Source organism: Ursus americanus, chromosome X, assembly GCF_024610735.1.
Source record: "Ursus americanus isolate L20-20 chromosome X, mUrsAme1.1.p, whole genome shotgun sequence".
Taxonomy (NCBI): domain Eukaryota; kingdom Metazoa; phylum Chordata; class Mammalia; order Carnivora; family Ursidae; genus Ursus; species Ursus americanus.
Window position 1 is genome coordinate 84,458,612 of NC_142164.1, and position 20,873 is coordinate 84,479,484.

General features: G+C 40.8%; 1 pseudogene; it reads right to left on the reverse strand.

The window, feature by feature from the left end:
• Positions 1–16,828: 16,828 nt before the first annotated feature.
• On the reverse strand, positions 16,829–17,370 carry LOC123802281 (nucleoplasmin-3 pseudogene; annotated as a pseudogene).
• Between the last annotated feature and the right edge of the window lie 3,503 nt (positions 17,371–20,873).

Genomic DNA, 20,873 nt, shown 5'->3' on the forward strand with positions numbered 1-20,873 from the left:
AAGAACTTTGTCCATATATTAAAAATTTTAGGTAAATATTCAAATTCTTAGGAAAATATAAAATTGACTCAAGAGGAAGTAAAATACCTAAAATAGTAGTTTAAAAACTCCTTTCACAAAGAGGACAGAAGTACTACACAGTCTTGCAGTTTACTTCTATAAACATACAAAGAACAAACACACTTGTATAACCAGTTCCAGAGGGAAATACCCAATCCTTGTTATGACACCAACATAAGCTGGATATCAAAACCCAACTTTGACAGTATGAGAAAGGGGAATTATAGAGTTATTTCATTGATTAATGCAGGTGTAAAATCCTGAATAAAATATTATCGAAGAGAACACTGTGAGGTATAATACAGGTAATACATCATGACAATAATGGGTTTATCTCAGCAATGGAAAGTTGGATTAAATAGAAAATCTAATTAAATTTTCACATTAACAGATTAAATAAAAAATTTTATAATAATCTAAATATATGCAAAAATTATTTAATGAAATAAAAAATTCTGATTAAAAGATTATTAAACTAAGAGTATTAAGGAGCTCGGGGTGCCTGGGTGGCTCAGCTGGCTGGGCATGTGACTCAGAGTCCTGAGTTCAAGCTCCATGCTTAAAAAAAATATTAAGGAATCTATTAATCCAATAAAGGGCATCTAAAAAATTTAGAGCAAAATTCATACTTAATGTAAGAATGTTAAAAGCATATCTTTAAGAACAGGGAGAAGACAATGGACTCCATTATCAGAAGTTCTATATTTAGAATTGTCATAACCAGCACAGTAAGGAAAGATATTAAAGATATAAGGATTCAAAAACAAGAAATAGTCAACTGTTATTTTTCAAAAATGAGATTATTGTCTCTATAGAAAACCAAATTTATTAGAATGTATAAAAAGTTTAGCAAGATGCCAGAAAAAAATAGTATTCAAGAACAAATTGCCCTCTACAATAATTTGTTAATGGAGAAACAATAAAAAAAAGATGTGAATTGTGACATCAAAAACATAAAAGGGGGGAGAGTAAAAGGGTAGAGTGATCCAAGTTAAGTTGTTATCAGCTTAAAATAAGCCATTATATCTATAAAATATGTTATGTAAGCTGCACAGGAACCAAAAAGAAAAAACCTATAGTAGATATACAAAAGATAAAGAGGAGGGAACTAAAGCATATCACTACAAAAAATCAATTCACAAAAGAAGACACGAAGAGAGGAAGAAAAAAAGGGAACTAAAAAGCAGCCAGAGAACAATTAGTAACATGGCATTCATAAGTCTTTACCTATCAATAATTACTTTAAATGAATGTAAATGGATTAAATTCTCCAAACAAAAGACAACCCAACTATATACTGCCCACAAGAGACTTGCTTCAGCTTTAAGGACACATTTATTAACATATCTGAAGGGAGAAATAGACAATAATATAATAATAGTATAGGACTTCAATACACTACTTTCAACAATGGTTGGATCATCCAGAGAGAAAAATAATACAAAAATGTTGGACTTGGACTGTACTTTAAACCAGAAGGACCTAACAGACACATCCAGAACATTTCATCCAACAGCAACAAATACACATTCTTTTCAAGCACACATGACATATTCTCCAGGCTAGATCATGTTATGTCACAAAACAAGTCTTAACAAACTTAAGAAGATTAAAATCATACCAAGTATCTTTTCTGACCACAATAATATAAAACTAGAAATAAATAGCAGGGGGGGACTAGACAATTCACAAAGATGTGGAAATAAAACAACACACTCCTAAATAACCAACGGATCAGAGAAGAAATCGAAAGGGGAATTTAAAAAAGCATCTTGAAAGAAATGAACACGGAAACAGAACACACCAAAACTCGCAGGAGGTAGCAAAAGCAGTTCTAAGAAAGAGGGTTACAGTGATAAACACCTACATTAAGAAAAAAAGAAAGCTCTCAAATCAATAACCTAACTTTACACCCCAAGGAACTAGCAAAAGAACAAACTAAGCCCAAAGTTAGCAGAAGGGAGGAAATAAAAAAGATCAGGGCAGAAATAAACGAAATGGAGACCAGAAGGACAACAAAAACAGATTAACAAAATGAAGAGCTCTTATCTTTTTAAAAGGTAAACAAAATTGACAAAGCTTTAGTTAGACTAAGGAAAAAAAGGGAGAGGACTCCAGTATATAAAATCATAAATGAAAGAGGAGACATTACAACTAAAATATATGTGTGCGTCTATAATCAACCAAATCAAGTGTTTCCAGGCCATTAATTGGTTGTTATAAATTTGTGTTAGATTAAGAATCATTTTGGAAATGGAGCAGAGGCAATGTAGCAAGAAGTCAGCACCTGTCAAGTCAGTTGGGCTCACTGGATGGGCTGAGGACCAAGCAAAGGATAATCCTCCCTGTGAAAAGAAATCTTCATTTCTCATTCCTTAACAATCCCCTAGGCCACCCCCAGGCCAATCCCAGAAACAGCTACCCAAACCCAGCCCAGGCCTAATCCCCACATGTTTTGTCAAAAACCTTAGATGAATCCACACCAAAACCCACAACTACAAATCCATCCGAGGACAACCCATTCTGTTGAACCTGCAACTTGTACACCTTGGAATTCTTGCCACTGACCAGTCTCTTGATCAGTAACACTGCTTGTACCTCCAGTAGCAGGCCAAGCTTGCTTAAAGTTTCTACCTCGTAGATTTCCTTATTTAGGCCCTTGTTTTAATTCTGACACTATTAAATTTTAGCTAATTCTGGAAACTCTTTCTTCCTGACATCATGCACTCCTGATTTTTCCTCTACTTCCACGTAGGAGGGGTATCCTCTTCTATAGGCCCATTGATCAAGTTTCTCAAGACTCAGTTTGTTTGAAGCCTCTTTTCCTTCTCTCTCTATAACTCTTCCTATGAGCCAAACTCATCCACATCCACCGACGATGATTAAGAACAGTATAACCCCATCCCAAATCTCTCCTCTGAGATTCAGACCAGCGCATCCAATGTCCTACTTAACACCTTCCAAGTTTCAGAGACACCTCCGTTCAACAGGTTCAAGTCTGACTTTAGGCTTTCTCTCCAATATCTGATCCTCTTTTGATGTTCCTTACTTTAGTCATAGCTTCACCCCGTTGGACAAGATAGACACCCAAGACTCATCTTTGGCACCTCCATCTCTCTTACTCTTTATAGCCAATCCATCAAACTAGCCCTGTTAATTTTCCCTCCTATATCCACCCACCTCCAGGGCGCCACCTGGTCCAAGCTACAACCATTTCCAGCTTAGGTGATTAGACTAGTCTCCTGAAAGGCCTCTTTGAGCCCAGTCCTTCTGCCTCCAATACGTTCACCACCATCCGCACAGAGTAATCACAAAATGAGAATCTGGCTATATCGTGCCTCTCTTAATAACCTGCATTGGCTACTCATTTCTCTGAGCCTAAAGATAGGCAAATTAAAATGACGTGGTTTTCAAGCGTGATTTGACACTTTAGCTATGCTTTCAGGCACTCTTCCCCCTCACTTCTTGTAGTTTCGCCACACTAACCCTACTTCTGTGCCTTGAGTGGGTCGTAATATGTTTGACACAGGGCCTTCCCACAGCCCTGTCTGAAACTGTCTGAAACATTGTTCTCTTCTTCTGCATACTCCAAAGCTCAGGTCAAACTTCATTTCCTGAGGGAAGCCAGGTAGAAATGCCTTTCTACCCACAACAGAGTAGAGGCCAAAGAAGGGCTCCAGGGCAGGAAAGGAAAGCATTTGTAGGGCCTTGTTTTCTCATTCTTCCCTACATCTGTTTTATATATTGGCAACTTGGTAGCCCTATTTTCCAAAACTGCCTGCATCTCCTCATATCCCCGCAGGTCACAGCTGTGTACCTGGGAAACACAGGTCTATGGTTCAGCATCATGGCCAAATTCCGGTTGACAGCTGACTCAACTTTGAGATATAAAGGACCAAAAAAAAAAAAAAATCCATCCTTCCTTGTCCCCATTGATCTTAAGATCAAGGAGTTGTTTATTCTTATAGGCACTAAGGAGAAGAAACCAAGAAGTTTCCTTTTTCAGCCCATGAGGACACAGACCTCCAACAGTTCAAAATTGGTTCTAAATTTAGAATTGTTAAAGTTGGAGTGTTTGCTAAGTCTGACAAATACACTATTCTCCTGAGTCTAATATTTAGAGTCCACATATTTTTTTCCCCACTCAAAAATTGCTACAGGCTATGACTGCTATTACCTTGGGAATTCTAATAGTAACTCTTAACAACTCTTGCGTCATTCTGACTTTGACCCTCTTCACCCAAAGACATAACCAATGTATTTTCCTTTAGCAAGACTGACTGACCATTTTCCCCATGCTGTTCTGTCTCACACGGCTCCTGGTTTCTCCCCAGAATTTAGTAGTGAAACTGCCATTTATGGGAACACATTTTGCTAATTGTGCCCCAACTTGGATGAGTCACAGGAGCCACATTTCTTCGTTGTGACTACACATTTGGCTGTTGTTGAGCTGCCCCAAACAGGAAAATATAAATTGTAACAATCTACTCCAGAAATGAGAGAACAGGCTAACTCCTTAGATTGGATTAGATGTGAGTTTTCAATCATTTAGGGTCCCCCACCCTGGCGTTTTTTTCCAGCTTCCTGGAGATATATAATTGACATGTAATGTTGTGTAAGTTTAAGGTGTACGATGTAGTGATTTTATATATGTACAAAGTGCAAAATGATGACCCCAACAAGGTTAGTTAACACACCCATCACCTCACATGGCTGCAACTTGTGTGTGTGTGGTGAGCACTTTCAAATTTTGCTTCATTAGCAACTTTCAAATATACAGTATTGTTAGCTACACTTATCATGCTCCATTATATCCCCAGGACTCGATCACCCTACAACTAGAAGTTTGTACCATTTGGCTACCTTCATCCATTTCCTCCACACCCCACTCCTCACATCTGGCAACCACCAGTCTGTTCTCTGGTTCTATGAGCTCAACTGCTTTTTGGTTCCACACATATGTGAGATCATACGATATTTGTCTTTCTCTGTCTGATTTATTTCACTTAGCGTGATGCCCTCAAGTTTCATCCACGTTGTGGCAAATGGCAAGATTTCATTATTTTTTATGGCTGAATATGAATATAAATATATATATATATATTCTTTATCCATCTATCCACTGATGGACACTTACGTTGTTCTCATGTCTTGGCTACTGTCAATTGTGCTGCTATGAATATGAGGTTGCAGATAGCTCTTTGATACAGTGATCTCATTTCCTTTGAATATACACCCAGAAGTGGAATTGCTGGATCATATGCTAGTTTGATTTCTAATTTTTGGAGCAACTTCCAGACTGTTCTCCATAGTGGCTGCACCAGTGGGCATTCCCACTAACAGTGCATGAGGGTTCCCTTTTTCTCTACAACCTCACAAGTGCTTGTTATGTCTTTTTGATACTAGCCATTCTAACAGGTGTGTGGTGACATCTCGTCGTGGTTTTGATTTGTGTTTCCTTAATGATTAGTGATGTTAAGCACATTTTCATGTAGCTGCTGCCCACTTGAATATCTTCTTGGTTGTGATGGTTTCTGTTGCGTGCGTTTTTCAGTTAAGTCACTGTATTCCTCAGCTTTTGAATTTCTGTGTGACTTTTTATGGTTTCTATTTCTTTGTGGAACTTCTCATTTCATTCATGCATTATTTTCCTAATTTTGGTGTCTGTGTATTCTTGTAGCTCACTGGACTTCTTTAAGAGGGTCGTTCTGAATTCCTTGGCAGTTTATAGATCTCGATTTCTTTAGGGTCAGTTATTGGAGCTTTATTAGTGTCTTTGGTGATGTCATGTTTACCTCATTTTTCATGATCCTTGATTCTTTGCATCTGAATAAGTGGTTTCCTCCCTAGACGTTATAGAGAGATTCACTTCGGAAGGGATGGTTCTTCACCCATCAGCTCAGCTTTGGAGTTCTGGATGGGTCAGCTGGTAACATCCTTGGGGAGCTGGAGCTTGCTTTTGGGGTCTCTATTTGGGCAAGGCCACCGCCTGTGCTCTCGGGACAGGGGCAGTGCTGCAGAATGGGTTCTGCAGTTGGCTGGGCTCCACATTCTAGCAGGACCCCTGGGCTTCCCAATCAGGCAGGGCTTGCTGGCCGCGCTCCATGGTCAGGTAAGGCCACTAGCTGGGCTCTGCAGTCACCTCTTGTCGGGTGAGGTCACCTGCTGTGTTTCTGGCAGAGTGCTTCCCCTGGTTGGACTCCTTGATTGGCCATGGCTATCGGCTTCATTCTGCAATTACTCCCTGTGGGGTAGAGTCTCAGGCTGTGATCCCCAACTATATGGTGCTGCTGGCTGGACTCTGTTTCCACAGGGCTGCATGCAGGGCTTTGCAGTCAGACAGGGACTTTGATTTTGCTCTGTGATCAGGCAGGGATGCAGGCTGTGCCCTGAAGCTGGGCTGGACTGTAGGCTGGACTTCGTGATCACGTAGGCCACTGATTGTGGTCTGTTACTGATCAAGTTCACTGGCTGGACTTTCTGGTCAGGAGGGGCTTCCAGTTGTATCGTGCATGTGGGTGGGGCTAGAGACTTTTCTCCATGGTTAAGGTGGGGTCACTTTCCAGTTTTTTGTTTTTGTTTTTGTTTTGTTTTGTTTTGTTTTGTTTTTGGTCCAGAGGAGCCACAGAGAATGTTTCGTGATTGGACTGTATCACTGGCTAGGTTGTGGTTTGGTGGTACTGTAGGCTGGGTTGTACTGACAGCTGGGTTCTGAAGCTGTCCAGGGTCACTGGTAAGGCTTCCTGGTTATGCAGAGCCAGAGACTATACGTCATTGCTGGGCAGGACTGCTGGCTTCCTTTCCTGCCGAAGCGTGGCTATAGGATGGGCTCTGCAGCTGCTCAGATGCTCTAGTCAGGTGAGGCTACACTCAGCAGTTGGGTGGGGCTTCAAATGTGCTCTCCTGCCTGTGTGGGGCTGAACCAGGCAGAACTGCCCACAGTGATCCCTGGTCATACAGGACCACTAGCTCAGCTCTGTAGATGGGCAGATTTGCTGGCTGGAATCCCTACTCAAGCACAGCTGGGAGGAGGAATGTGGTCTTGCCAAGATTTGAGTACAGATTACTGCAAGCCCCGATCCCCTTCTCCATTTCTGTCTGATCCTCAGTGGCCAAGCCCTGCAGATTTCCCTACTTGAACCTCCTGGGAAGCATTCCATGAAGCTGGGGAAGCTGGATGTCCACCTTCGGTTCTCTTTTGCCCAGTAGAGAAACTGTAGGCCCAGGATGCCCTCTTGGTGTGGCACTGTGCTGGTCTGGGAGAGGGGCAATGTGGTCAGAGCATAGCTGCTTCTCTTACTCTTCCAATGCTAGCCTTCTCAGTCTCTGTGATCCGAAGGGATGCCTCAGCCTCACCCCTGGATTCTGGGATTTTCACAAAGGTGTCCTGTCTATGGATAGTTGCTTGTTGTTTGCCTTGTGAGGAGGATGAAAGATGGGATCGACCTGTATTGCTGCCTTGATAACATCACTCCCTTTTCCCTACTTTTTCAAAAAAGATTTAGTAATTTATTTTGAGAGAGAGAGAGCATGTGCACACGTGAGTGGGGTGGAAGGGGCAGAGGAAGAGGGAGAATCTTAAGCAGGCTCCACACCCAGTGCAGAGCTGACGTGGGCTCGATCTCACAACTCTGAGATCATGACCTGAGCCAGAACCAACAGTCAGATGCTCAACCAACTGAGCCACCCAGGCGCCCCTCCCTTTTTCCATCCTAATGAGAATATTCTGTTAACAAGAATTTAACCATCCCAAGAGTTTTGGCAGGGTTTGAATGGAATGAAAGTTTTAGTGTCCACTCAATGCAGCCTCTCATGATCTATGGATCATTCTACATGTGGTGGTTTATTAGTTGCTTGGTTCACCCCTTCTGTAGTGCCTAAAGCACAAATCAGATTAAATATATTTCCATCATACAAGTGAAGTTCTATCTTTTGGTTAAATACCCCTTCATTCTCTTTCTTTTGAAGCAATTGATAGGTCTACTACATATATATGTAGCTGTAGGTATCCATAGTACAACTACATTGTGTGAAAGATGAAATGCAGTGGTTGCAAGAAGTAAAACTTTTGGGGGACAGTTAATGATTGATACTCATTATGACTCATGGACTTTATTAATATGCTTCATGTGTCATCCTGTGATGGGAGGGCTAGATGCATAAACCACACGCTTGCTTGTCTGCAGGTGCTGAAGTACTTAGGCCAGAGTTTCTCACAACCCCACACAGATATTCCTGCCCCTTGGCACTGCAAAAGACACTGCCTTGTGCGTGGAAGGGGATTATCTGCTTCTTTTGGTTGATGGCGGTTATTTCAGGGAGGGACCTACAGTCTAGAGCTTGAATCCATAGGTCATACTCAAACTCAGCCTGAGAAGACATTACTGACTTGGAGAAAAGAACCTCTCCTCATTAAAATGTTAAAATCCCAAGAGCTTGGCATAGGAGAGGAGGGAACTATGGTTGACGTAGTCTCAAAACTGGCTTTTCTGCTTGCCAGGTAATCATACATGGGTGAGGATCATATAAATACTTTTTTCCTGAAAGGTAAGCTGTAGTGACCAACGCCAAGGTAGAAAACAAGACTGGGATTGTTTTGACAAATAAAGAAATATAGGTCATAACAGCACCACTAAAACTAGAGATCATGCCAAGCTTCGGGTTACAGGGATGACTTTACATAAGGCCGGAAAGGGAGTATTATTACTTTAGATTCAAGTTCTGAGCACAGTCTTTCAAAACTAGAAATAACATCCTTTGCAGAATTAAATTTCAACTTGGCAGTGAAGTCACTTTGTTTTCATGCTGATTCACCCAGAACATGCCAAAGAAAGTACCAGTAAAAATGTTCATGAAGTTTTTGATAAAGCAGAAGATGGAGTGATTGGTTTCTGAGGCTTTTCTGAATGATTTCTCTAGCTTCTTCTTGAATTTGACTGGCTCTGAAGGTCAGGATAGACCAGTTATGACTTTTCCAGGAAATGAGTAATAGTAGAACCAGGGGACTCATTTCTAGAAGCCAGGAGGAACGTTTCATCCAGAACCTGTAGGTGGGGTTTTCCCTCACGAAAGTCTTCAGGGAGTTCCAGAGGCGTGTGCAAACTTGACATGGGAAGAGCCAACCTAACACAAGCTTGCCCTGGAGATTCCGCCAACTCTCTTAGCTCTTGCTTTGGTTTTCCCCACCCTGCGTGCCTGGTCCTTTCCTTTCCTTCTCATTCTTTTCTTCTCTTATTTTCACCTCATTGTCCAACATTCTTCCCTGCAGACTCCAAATCTTAATACCCATGCAAAAACCTGGGAATTCTTGAATAAGCATCATTTAGAATTCTCTCTTCCTGGAAGACGAGAAAGGAGACTACTGCCAAATGCCGTTTGTAAGACTCCCACCCAAGCTACAGCCGTGAAGAGCTCATAAGAATCATTGCTGGGCGAGGGATGCATTCATAATCGTTTGAAATTTGTGTTCTGTATAGAGAGAAATTTCTAGTTTTAGTGTTAAAATGCAGTTCGGTGGCTTCATTTCCTTCCTTCCTTCCTTCCTTCACCAAAAATGTATCATGTACCTACTGTATGTCAGGCATGGTGTTGGGAGGTGTTGTGACAGGAGACACAGTCACTGCCCACAAAGATTTTTATGGCGTAGTGAAGAAGGTAAATAAGAAACACAACAACTACAATATAGTCCTGAAAAGACTATGAGAGATGTGTCTTCAGTCAGTATGCTGTGAGTAGTTAGGGAAGGTTACCAGGAGCTAGGGACCCAATTCCAGGAGTCCTAATGATGAATAGTAGTGAGGAGGTGGGGTGTGTGTGCACCTACATACCCTTTTCCCATAGCATCCTTAACTTCTTAGAGCTCTCCTTCCAATTGTTCCATGTTCCTCTTTCTCATTATGTTGTGATATACAATATTGACTACATAGTTTCCAAGCAAAGCCTTGGGCTCAGGAGTCTCCATACAAGTGTAGGGCAAACTGATGAATCATGCTCTCCCCAGAAAAGGGTCATGAGACTGCAGTGAGATACAAGGAGGGGAGCTACTGGGATTTTCGAACTTGAGGAATTGCTGGTGTTGCTTAGTTTTAGAAAAGTTCAAGTTACCACCAAAAGCCACTTTCTAGAGCTTATTACATGGCAGTAGGCTTCTGTAGACAGAAGAATGACACAGGCCAAGCTTTCCTTAGCATATCTTTTCCTCTCTATGGTACCCCCAATTTTTCTTCTCCCTTCACCTGCTTTCTTCCCAATGCTCAGGAAAGAATCAGTAGGTTCAGTTCTTCTTTGTGTTATGTTTTATTGCTTACCCCTCACAGGGACATATGCATTTCAGTCAATGTGTCTTCAGTCAAAAGTCTAAATCTGGGGGCGCCTGGGTGACTCAGTAGGTTGAGCGTCTGACTCTTGGTTTTGGCTCAGGTTGTGATCTCAGGGTTGTGAGATCAAGCCCCATGTTGGGCTCTGTGCTGAGTGTGGAGCCTGCTTGATTTTCTCTTTCCCTCTCCCTCCTACCCCTCTCCCCTGCTCGGGATCTCTCTCTCTCTCCAAAAAAAGTCTAAATCTGTAATGGAATGTATTTGGAAATTAGGGGATAGTTGGGAGGGAATCCTTCTGGTGTCTTAAGGCTCACCCTGGTAGGCAAACACCTCTTCTGTCCATCTTAACCATTTCCTGAAAGAATGAGCTTGACGCTTCAGGACACTAACGGGTGAAGCAGAAACCTACACCACACACCTTCAACTCTAGGTCAGATTCCATTAAGGTGAATTCCAGTGGTTGCCCACATTCTTCAGCTCTACTGGAATGTAGTGTTAGGCAAACTGGGTAAACCTAGCACTAGTTTAGAAATAGTTGATATAATGGAACAGATGATCTCAAGAGTCTCCAACTCTAAAATGCTGTGAATTCTGTGAATTCTATTCTTATTAACTTCTTCTTGTGACCTGGGGATAAGATTAATAAAATAAAATAAAAAAAAACTTAAGTTTGTCCTTTTTCAACTAATTTTCTATGATAAAGTAATGCATGAAAATGTTATAAAGTTTACCATATAATGAATGCAAAAAAGTGTGAACTGAATCTCCCTGCACCCCTGGTTTCTCTACCCAGAGTCAAAAACTGTTAATATTCTCTTGTAGATCTGCTCAGATATTTTCTATGCCTACACAGAATCTTAGTCTTTTCAAGATAAGAAATTTTCCATTATGTAGTATTGCTAGAAACAGACACAATGAGCAATATATTTTATATTTTAATGTATTTAACTTATTATTCTTTCTACTGTTCCTCCTGTTAAAATTCATTTTCTTAAAATGATTTTCTTAAAATACACATACATATAAGAAGCATAATATTCTTGGATCATTTACATAAACTGGAGAATTTTTGGAACATTTGATTTTTACTGGGAGTTGAGTTCTTTTCAAAACACACATTAACCTCAGATATATTTACACTAAATTAAAAGTGAGCAAAGTCATGACAAGCTTGTATTTTTAATTTGTCCTCGGAAAGGATCACACATGGCAGGTGATTTGTACTCAGTGCTGATGTTTCATTAATGGATTCATATTACTTTATAAAATACATAGTTTAAAAAGTTCTATCAGTGTGCTTGGTTGGTGTGCCTTCTTGAAACTATTTGACATATTAGGAACTTCCTGGCCTGATGCTTTTTGGAAGGAACCGCCCTAGCTCTATTCTATGTCTTATCAATGACCTATTAGATAACATTGGGGAAGCATTACAGCATAGTTAATAGCAATTATCCAATAAGATCTGCGTGATTTTTGTTTTGTTGATTTCTAAAGAGAGGAATCCCAGGGAAGTGATTGTTTATCTCTCTGAAATGCCTTTTAACAAGATTTCTTTTTAGCCTTGTGCAAAGCCTAGACTCCAAGCTCTTTACTGTTGCTAAATGCTAAACTCCAATCCTCAGCCAGACCTCCCCCTGCCTCAATCGATCCCATTAACCAGAGAGTTGCTAGGTTTCCACCTCAACCCGGAATGACTCAGCCAGAGACCAGAAAGGGGCATTTTGAGATGAAAAACCCAACCCCCGTATGAAGTTTTTATATCAGCAACAGGGTATGTCCCCGAAGATAGCGTCAAACAGCTTGTTCTAATGAACAGTGGTTTGTTGCTTTGCCTTTCAAAATGCATGTAGATGACAAGGGACAGAGTGGGTGCAATTGCGCCAATGCCCATGGGGCTGTCGACTGGGGAGATGGGGGTTTTCCTGAACTTACACATCCTCTACATGGCTCCAGATGGGTAGAAAATTAGGAACTTCTCAGTTCAGCATCAAGAAGCAGATGATCAGCATTTGCTGAGACACATGACACAAGAGCAGCGCTTGAACCTTATGTGACGAGAGCTGCCCTTGTCTTGTTCCCAGGAGGATGCAGAGGGAAAGCTCCACTAAAGGTCCAGATTAGACCTGTGTAAACACTGAGCAGCTAGAGCCTGCAAACCTTACGTAAATGCCTCTGGGGAGACACAAAAGGAGAGAGGAGGTAAGGAAAGTGAGTGGACTAAGGGAAGCCTAGGGAAAGGCAGTGAAATTTTGGTGGGGTGGGGAATCGTACTTAAAATTTCAAGTGATTGAAAATTTAGCATCTTGAAATATATTGGATCCAGGAAGATTAGGGGCCAAGTTGACAAGGAAAACTCCAACACAAGTAAAAGTGGAAAACTTGTCTACAGCTTATTATATATATATTTTAATGACAAGGGAATTTGACCTATGATGGCTTCCATAAGCGTGCCTTATTAATGAAACAATAGTGTCTTACGAAGCAAAATGACAAAATGGGAAGGATCCTGGAAAGAAATCTAGGTACTAAGAACTAGATAATTAAATTGGTGTATGCTGATTCTGAAGAAAATCTGGAATCACGGTGGGGTCAAAAGCATTGACAGCCTCCAGTGAAACACACCTCACAGTATTCATGCCCTTGGGTAGTCTTCTTCCAAACTGACTCAGGTTTGTCCATCTGACTGGCTTTGGCCAATGGAATATCAGCAAGCAAGATGACATAGAGGCTCGATAAACCCTCGATAAACACGTTGGAACTTGTCCTTTTGGAATATTCCCTCTTGGAAGCATTGTTGTAAAGCTACTTGGGCTAGACTATGGAATGAAGAGAGGACACGAAGAGAGAGACCATAGATGGTGAGAGGCCACTCTACATATTAGTGCCCCAGCCAAACTCCCAGCTGAATGAGCAGCTCCTTGAGTGACCTCAGCTATATTATGTTGAGCAAAAGAACCTTCCAGTTGCTACCATCCAACCCACAGAGCTATGAGAATAATGACTTGTTGTTTTCAGACACTAAGTTCTGATGGTTTATTATGCAGCCATAGATGTCTGAAACAAATAGTCATGCAAATGCCCTCGTTTATCAAAGAGGAAGCTGGGACAGAAAATGGCCAAGGGGTTTGCCCAAAGTCTTACAGCTAGTTAGTGAAAGAAGGGGGACTAGAACTCAGATCTCTTGAGAGCCAAACCAGTGCTTCCTCCTCCACATGACCCAAAACACTACTATTAGTATCTAACCCTTAGTGAAGAATTTCTGTATGACAGGCACTGTGGGAAGCATTTCACATTCAGGTACTATCATTATCCCAATTTTATAAGCCAGGAAACCAAAGCTTAGAGAATAATTCGCCAGAAGTCACACAGCAGGTAAATAATAGAGCTGTGTTTCTAATCCCACACTCTGACTTCACAAACTTGTCTGAAGCACTGTATTATAAGGATGATGAATTATAGGTTATGTATGAGTAAAATAAACGGCGTATACAACAACTGATTTAATCCCTATCTGTCTCATTCATCACTCATTTGAATTAAAAAGGAATTGATCCCCACTAACTACCATTGTTGAAGATTCAATCAGCTGGCCCTTGATCCAGTTCAGAAGGTATGCATAGATATGGTCTGCCGCTCTGGGGATTTGGAGACCAACATTAACACCTTGTCACTATTTAAATGTTTGGCAAAATTCTCTTTTTCTGTAGGTTCCTATATAACTTAAACCCGTGGCTTTTTTTTTTCGCAATAAAAGTATCCATATGGTATTTTCCCAGTTACATTTGAATGATTGATATGTTATTTAGCAAGAACTGTTTGCTTCATAAGGAGCCTTAAAAATGAGTATCTTTTATGTTTGAAAAAATGTTTTTGGCAACTGAAGTAAGTCATTTTAGTATACCTCTTCTGTAAAGCCTTTCTTGGCAAATCCTGGTCCTTAATGGCTCACGCCTTTATTCCTTCTCCTTATTCAATATATATTAAAGCATTCTAGTGTGAATATTCTAGACACAAAGGGCATACAGATTAACAAACTAGAGCTCTACTTTAAGAAGCTCAGAATAATAGCAGTATAAGTTGATACGTCTTATAACAAAGGTATAGGTTAAGCCCTCTTCATCGTTCATTCGGCTAGTTTTGGTTAAGTGCTGACATCATGTCAGGTAGAGCGCTGGCTGCCAGGTGAACCAATCAGACAGAGCTCCCACCTTCAAGATCCCTCAGTCCGGCAGGGGAGGCAGTTCATAACTGGGGAAACACATTGAGAAAAGCGATCGGAGCAAAGTGAGAAGCCTGCTGCCATATAAGAATGGCCTGGGGATAGAGAGCTGGGGAGGGAGTATTTGCTAAGAGAGGGAGATCAGGGAAGATCTCTGACATGGTAACATTTAAACAGCCAGACACGTGAAGGAGGGGGAGGGGAGAAGACACATCACAGAGCCAACTGGTGCAAAGGTGCTGGGAGCGGGCAGAGCTGGACATACACTAGCAATTACCAGCAGACTCGTGTGCCTCAGCATGGTGAGCTCAGGTACTGGGCAGTGGCAGAAGACGAGGAGAGCAGGTACCAGATCATCTAGGCCTTGAAAACCATGGTAAGAATTTCACTCTCCGTGGGATGAGCAGCTTTTGAGAGGGGGATGGTGTAATGCTGAGATCAAGGACCCTGGAGCCTTGGCAAATCCTGGTCTTCGGTTCATTTCTCACACCAAACACCTAGGGAAAGTGTTGTCTTGGATAAGCACGTAACATTTCCATGCCTGGTCTTGCTCATCTATAAAATGAGAAGAAGAAGAAGACTTATTGTTGTGAAGATGTAATGCATCAACAGACATAAAGGGCTGAGAAATGTACTTGACATTAAGCATTCAATCTGTGTTAGCAATTAAGCAAGACATGATCTGATTCACATTTTTTAAAGATCATTCTTTCCACAGTGTGAAGTTGAAAAGAGGAGGCTGGGAGAGAAAGAGGAGAGACCGAGCTTTGCTATTTATCCAAACTGGGGATTGTAGAGGCTTGGGCCCTTAACCGCTACATTCTTGCATTAGACCCTATGGCCTCGCCAGCCATATGATGTCACTTGACAGGTAGCTGAAAGGAGATCTACTCGGCATGGTCAGAAATGGACCTTGGTTGAAGTAGAACAAGCAAGACTCCTATCCATCAGGACAGCTGATGAAAACAGAAAGATCTCTGAGGTGGTAAGTCATCCAGGTAGACAGGACTAGTATCGAGAATCAGAGTGATCCAGCATGAGACTAACTGAGCATCCCACAGACAAGCTGAGGGAGTTTGGTAGAAACCAAGTTAGTTCCACAAGAATTTCTGAGTGTGTACTGCGCGTGGGTCCCCCTCAGACAGACAGTTGGCCTAACTCTAAACAATCAGCCCTGACAATTTTACCCATGCTGAAGTGTGACTTTCTTGAGAGTTGGGAAGTTATCTTACTCACATTTTCAAAAAGAATAGCTTTATTGAGGTACAATTCATATACCATAAAGTTCAATATTTTAAAGTATAAAATTCAGTGGTTTTGATGATTGTATGGAATCATCCAATATGTGTGGCATTTTGCATCTGGCTTCTTTCACGTAGCCTAGCGTTTTCAAGATTCATTCATGTTGTAGCAGGTTTCAGTACTTTATTCCTTTCTGTGGCTAAATAATGTTACATGGTTTGGTTATGCCACATTTTGTTTACCCATTCTTCAGTTTATGGGTAGTCCGGGTTTTTTTTTTTTTTCCATTTTGGACTTTATGAATAACGCTGCTGGGAACATTCACGTACAAGCGTTTGTGAGGACATATGCTTTCTCTTCTCTTGAGGATATACTTCAGAGTAGAATGGCCGGGTCATACAGTGACTGCATATTTAATTATTTAATTATTTCAAGAACGACTAAACTGTTTCCTCAAGGGCCTGCACCATTTTACATTCTCTCTATTAGTGCACAAAAGTGCCAATTTCCCTACATCCTCGTCAACACTTATTCTTATCCGTCTTTTTTTTTTTTAAGATTTTATTCATTTATTTGAGAGAGAGTGTGAGGGAGAGAGCACAAGCAGGGGGAGCAGCAGGTAGAGGGAAAAGCAGACTCCCTGCTGAGCAGGGAGCCCGATATGGGGCTCGATCCCAGAACCCTGAGATCCTGACCTGAGCCGGAGACAGCCTTTTAACCAACTGAGCCACCCAGGCGCCCCTCCATCTTTTTTGTTACAGCAATCCTAGTGAATTTGAAGTAGTATCTCACCGTGGTGGTTTTGTTTTTTGTTTTTTTTTTTTTTGCATAAAACTGTCACATCACTTTATTTCAACCTTTATTCAAAAATGTAAAAAGTATTAAAAAAAATGTGTAGTCCTGAACTTCAGATGCTGACCTCCGACCTCATAGGCAAGTGGGGAGAAGAGGGTCAGGATAGAAGTTCAGAGTTCCTCCTACTCCAAGGAAGCTAGGGCCTGCCTCCCTGCTTCTTGGCAGGCAGGATGGGACACGGCTCAACTTCCTCCTCCTCACTCCCTTCTTCTTCACTCTCTTCTTCTTCGGAAACGTCACTGCTTACGGTAACAATCTGGCGCTCCCCTCTGATTTGCACAGGGCCAGAACCTGACTTCAGACAGAAGGTTACAGGTGGTTGGAGCTGGAAGTCATCCAAACTGAGCATGAGTTGGCAGGACAACTTGAGGTTGGCCACAGGGACTGCAGTCTGCTGGTGGTCATGGTTCCTGGCCATGACTTCCAGCACATCATGACACTCCTCTTTGGCCCCCTTGGTGAGGCAGAGCCTGGTCAAAGCCAGCCAGAGCTCCGCATCATCCTTTTCCTCTCCCTTGAAGGTGAAAGAGTGGGTGTGGCTAGAGAGCTCACAGTCAAAGGAAAAACTGTCCCCAGTGACCAGAGCTGGGACTTGCAGACTGCCCCCCAGCATCCCCAGGCTTGGGCTCGGCTCTCCTGATTCAAGAATGCTAAGGCAGCAGCAAGGCCGGTGGCCATGCAGCAATCTCACTGTGGTTTTGATTTACATTTCCCTGATGACTAATGATGGTAAGCATGTGCTTGTTGGCCATTTGTGTTTCTTCCTCGGAGAAATGTCTGTTCAATCCTTTGCTTCTGTTTTAATTCATTTAATTGGGTTTTTTTGGTTAAATTGTAAGTGTTCTTTATTTACTCTGGGCACAAGTCCCTATCAGATATATTATTTGCCAATATTTTTTCCCCTTATGTGAGTTGTCTTTTCATTTTCTTAATAGCATCTGTTGAAGCACAAAAGTTTTTAATTTTGATGAAGCCTAATTACTTTTCCTTTAACTGCTTATGCTTTTGGTGTGATATCTAAGAAGACTTGGCCTTACTCGAGGCCATGCGGTTTTACTCCTTTGTTTTCTTCCAAGAGTTCTATAGTTTTTGCTCTTACATTTAGGCCTATGATCCCTTTTGAATTATTTTTTGTATAGGGGTCTAATTGCGATTTTTTTTTTGCATGTGTGTGCCTCATTGTCTCAGCACTATTTGTTGAAAAGACTATTCTGTCTCTCATTGAATTGTCTTGGCATTCTTGTCAAAAATCAATTAACCACGAAATCATACTCATCTGTGATTTCCAATATACAACCTGGAGCCCTGAACTTCAAAATTTCTTAGTTGGAATTCAGACTTCCATTATATTTAAAATGACTTGATCTTTCAAGTCTGCCACTAGTGTCCTATGCTGATCCTTTATACCACCAAGCTCTGGGACTCCCCCACATTTACTCCTCTCCATCCCCAAAGTTTTATGTCTCTCTCTGGTGTGTATGTGGACAAAAGGAATAGAGGTGGATGAACTCTGGTGGGGTATTAAGGTTTAAATATGGTTTTCAAGCATAGCAACTGGGTAGAGGGCTAAGCAGGAAATACTTAGAGAATTAAAATAAAAGTACATACACCATGAATGATACTAGTTGGAGACGTCACTAACCCATGTTTAATAACTGTCGCATAGTGCATTTGTTGAGGGACAAAATGATTACTCTGAGTCCAATAACTTGGAACAAGAGAGGCCTGAAGGGACTGCCGGGAAGTGCAGGCACAGAAGTGAAACCCCGAGTCCAGTGGACTCTTCATTTTATTTTCGTAGAATGTACAGTATGCGAATGTAAAGAAAAAGCAACTCAAGGAAGCAATCACATAAGGGGCAGCAAGGAACTGTGTACGTGACTATCACTCTGGGTCCTAGTGAGGCATTAACTAGGGGGCCACAGGAGATGGGAGAGCCGACCTTAGTAGGCCTGACTATTTTATCTGGATCATTGCTGTTTTCAACATGTACTGTTTTCAGTACGGAATGATGGGGGAATGGTTGGTTTTTGCCATCTGCATACAGCTTTTGCCATATATGTGTGTTGCTGTTATTATTGTTTTTTTTACCCACTGAGGTCTTGCTCTCCCACACATAATGGCTAGAAAGAATAGATCAACAAGGAAGCGGAAGGTATGAACAGCACTATAAACCAACTACAAAAGGCGTCTTTAGCTCACTCCGTGCAATGAGAGTAGAATGCCCATTCTTTTGAAGTGCACACGGAACACTCTCCAGAATAGACCATATGAAGGGTCATATAACAAGACTCAATAAATTTAAAAGCACTGAAGTCATACAAAGTGTGTTCTCTGACCACAAAGGAATGAAATGAGAAACGAACAACAAAAATTATTTGTGAAACTCACAAATATGTGGAAATCAAGTAAAACACTTCTAAATAACAAATAGATCAAAGATGAAATCACAAAGGAAATCAGAAAATACTTTGAGATGAATGAAAGTGAAGATACAATATAACAAAACTTATAGGATGCAGTGAAAGCACTGATTAAAGAGAAATTTATAGCTCTGAACACCTATATAAAAAAGATCTCAGATCGGTAACCTAACCTTCCACCTTAAGGAACTAGAAAAAAAAGGCAAACTAAGGCCAAAGAAAGCAGAAGGAAGGAAATAATAAAGATTAGAGACAACATTAATGAAACAGAAAATACAAAACCAATAGAGAAAATCAACAAGACCAAAAATTGGTTGTTAAAAAACATCAACAAAATGGGCAAGCTTTTAACCAGACAGAGCAGGGGAAAAAGAGAGAAGACTCAAATTACTAAACCAGGTGTGAAGGAGGGAATGCTACTTGCAACCTTCCAGAAACAAAAAGATTATGAGCAAATATTATGAACAACTGTATGCCAACATATTAGCATAGATGAAATGGAGAAATTCCTAGAAAGACACACACTTCCAACACTGATTCAAGAAGAAATTGAAAAATCTGAATAGAGGTGTCACAAGCAAAGAGATTGAATTAGTAGTTTTAAAATTTCACACGAAGAAAAGCCCATTCCCAGATAGATTTACTATTGTATTCTACCACACATTTAAAGAAGAGTTAATACTATTTCCTCACAAACTCCAAAAAGTAGAAGAGGACGAACATTGCCCAGCTTATTTTAATAGACTAATATTAACCTGATACCAAAAGATACAAAAGATACGACAACAAAGCTAACAGGCCATTATCCCTTATGAATATAGACACAAAAATCCTCAGCAAAATACCAGCAAGCTGGACCCAGCAACATATAAAAAGGATTAGATACCATGATCAAGTGGGACTTATCCCAGGAACACAAGGTTGCTTTAACATCAATCAGTGTAATGTAACATACTGATAGAGTGATGGACAAAAACCACATGATCATTTCCATAAATGCAGAAAAAGCATTTGATAAAATAACACCTCTTCATGATAAACAAGTTTCAACAAACTAGAAGTAGAAGGGAACTTCCTCTTCCTGATAAAGGGCATCCACAAGAAATCCACAGCTAACATCATACTTAATACTGAATGCTTTCTCCGGAAGATCACAAACAAAACAAAGATAGCTACTCTACCTACTTACTTTCTTCTTTTTTTTAAAATTATTATTATGTATGTTAGACACCATATGGTACATCATTAGTTCTTGGTGTAGTGTTCCATGATTCATTGTTTGCGTATAACACCCAGTGCTCCATGCAATACATGCCTTCCTTACTACCCATCACCAGCCTATCCCATTCCCCCACCCCCCTCCCCTCTGGAGCCCTCAGTTTGTTTCTCAGAGTCCATAGTCTCTCATGGTTCGTCTCCCCCTCTGTTTCCCCCCCCTTCATTTTTCCCTTCCTTCTCCTAATGATCTCCCTGCTTCCTTTCAACATTATACTGGAGGGTCTAGTCATGGCAATTAGATAAGGAAAAAAGAAATAAAAAGCATCTAGATTAGAAAGAAAGAAGTAAAACCATTTCTATTTTTACATGAACTGATCTTATATATGTAAAATCCTAAGGAATACATACACAAAAAAGTATTAGAATAAAGAAATTCAGTAAGGCTGCCAGGTACAAGATCAACATACATAAATTAATTATATCTTTATATGTTAACTCTGAACCAAAAAAATATCAAAAAGAATAAAATACTTAGGAAAA